General features: G+C 38.6%; 1 protein-coding gene across 7 annotated transcripts in view; it reads right to left on the bottom strand.

Moving 5' to 3' along the window:
- Positions 1-2,500, bottom strand: part of LOC125039934 (FMRFamide receptor-like) — a 212,203-nt gene that overhangs the window by 197,237 nt on the left and 12,466 nt on the right. The window lies entirely within an intron of this gene.

Raw genomic sequence — 2,500 nt, 5'->3', positions numbered from 1 at the left:
AAATCTATAATTACTTAGTCAATAGCATATTAAATCTTCGGCTTCTATCCCGTTTTTTTTTGTATATATGTGTGTGTGTGTGTGTGTGTGTGTGTGTGTGCATATATAGTCACTAGTATGTGTGTATAGTATATATATATATATATATATATATATATATACATATATATATATACATATGTATGTATGTATGTAAAAACATAAATATATATATATATATATATATATTATATAAATACATATAATATTTACTTATATGTAGAATCGGGTCCTTTTCCCATCGACGAAAATACCCTTAGCGTCAACTAGTGTGATTCACAGTTTTTTTCTATAAAATACGGTAAGGATTTCAAGTCGTTTCCAAACCTACGACTTCCGGTTCGATTAGAGAGAACTGTTGGGCGCGAGGCACTCAGGTGACCCATCTAAGGGCTGCGGCGATTCTTTCTGCTCTTTTTATACTTGTTTGTCAGTCCTTTTGCAAACTTAAAATAAATAAAATTTGCGGTTGAACTGTGGTTTCAGAAACAAACGGGAACCCATTACTTAAGGTTGCAGGCATGCGAGACTGCACGAATAGCGTGATGGAATAACAACATAGCAATCTGTGTTTTACTGCTCTTGCAAAGCGATACAAGGAAAATGCCTTTCTTTTTTGTCTTTTTTTTTAGAAAAAAATGAAAATACGAGGAAAATATAATAAGAATAGCTAAAACGCCTTAGCCATGTGATCGTAAACTAATATGGTGGGTTGTGTAATGAAGTGAGTTATGACAATGATGTGAGTTGTGAGTGCCATGTTGTGATGCCAGTGCATACGGATTGTGATGCCATTATTATCGTACGTAGTTAGTGATAATTATGTGATTATATATTATACACTGTCTTTTGTGTGATATGTTCTACCATGTGAAATATAGAATATTATGTTCAGTTTATATTGATGTGTAGCATATCAACTATATGAAAGAGTGAGACTCTGTATGATTTGTAGAGTACAACATTTTAGTTTATCTCCGTAGTCACACGTCTGGCAGTAGACAGTCGCAGACGGAGCCTGGCGTGTGGGGCAGAGGAACAGGAAGAGTTCCGTATTTCTTTTGTCAGAGCTGATCGCAAATGAACCTACTTTAGATTTCATCGGTGTTTTCTTCACCCTCAAGCATCATGGAGAAACACCAAGCAAACGTAGAAGACGAACAAATATGTATAATATGACCTTGTTTCACCCCCCTTTCCCATCCCCACTCACCTCTACCCCCTCCATCTCCTAAGGTCGCAAGCAACATTTCAAAGATGAAAAAGAAAAAAAAAAGATGAAGAAGAAGAAGAATAAAAGAGAAAGAAAAAGAGAGAGAGAGAAGGAGGGAGGGAGGGAGGGAGGGAGGGGGAGAGAGAGAGAGAGAGAGAGAGAGAGAGAGAGAGAGAGAGAGAGAGAGAGAGAGAGAGAGAGAGAGAGAGAGAGAGAGAGAGAGAGAGAGACAGAGAGACAGAGAGACAAAGAGAGACAGAGAGACAGAGAGACAGAGACACAGAAAGACAGAGAGAGAAAGAGAGAGGAGGAGAGGAAGGGACGGAGAAAGAGAGGAAAAGAAAGAAGGAGAAAGAGAGGAAAAGAAAGAAGGAGAAAGAGTGGAAAAGAAAGAAGGAGAAAGAGAGGAAAAGAAAGAAGGAGAAAGAGAGAGAGAAAGGAAATGACATAAATGATAATAAAAAAAAATAAAAATAGAAGGATGGTATCGGATTGTGACCCCCCCCCCCCCTCCTCCAAGTCCTGCATTCCTATCCACCCCCCCCCCCCCCGCCTACCCCGCCCATGTTAGCCTTGACTTGTTTATCAATCGACATTTTTACTCTTTTTCAAAAAGCTGTTTTCCTACATATGCTGCTGTTCACCTGAGTATCCGTTTACAGCCTTTTATATCTGTATATGCATTTTTATTGTTAATTATACGAAGTGAAAGTCAGAACTTATTTTACATTTGACCTTAGTAAGTAGCAATGAGGATTGATGATATAATTATGTTAATGAATATCAAAGCGTAGATGTTAATAAAAATTCGCACGAGAGAGAGAGAGAGAGAGAGAGTGAACGAAAGAGAGAGAGAGAGAGAGAGCGGGGGGGGAGAGAGAGAGAGAGAAGAAAGGAAAAGCGAGAGAGAGAACGACACACACAACCAAGCAAAGGGAAGAGCGGAGGCGATGCCAAAGAGGCAGGAGAGCCGCCCACCGACTGTTCATTAGGCAGTCATAAAACCTGGATCATTACAGCTTTAAATGAAGCCAAGGGAGGTTAAGAAACACATTAATATCGAGAGAAGCTCCTTCTTTTACGCATAAATGTTACCCTTGGGGGAAATTTACCTTTAGTATTGGGTAATGGTAACAATTCAGGTGAAATTAATAACATCGGATTAAAGAAGCGAAAGAAAGAGAGAGAGAAAAACAGTCCTGCTGATTTTCCTGTTTTTCTTTTTCTATTACTGATATCATTATTAGC

The sequence above is a fragment of the Penaeus chinensis genome, chromosome 28 (assembly GCF_019202785.1).
Source record: "Penaeus chinensis breed Huanghai No. 1 chromosome 28, ASM1920278v2, whole genome shotgun sequence".
NCBI classification, from domain to species: Eukaryota; Metazoa; Arthropoda; class Malacostraca; order Decapoda; family Penaeidae; genus Penaeus; species Penaeus chinensis.
The sequence above is the reverse complement of the archived record's forward strand: the minus strand, read 5'-3'. Positions and strand labels throughout refer to the sequence as shown.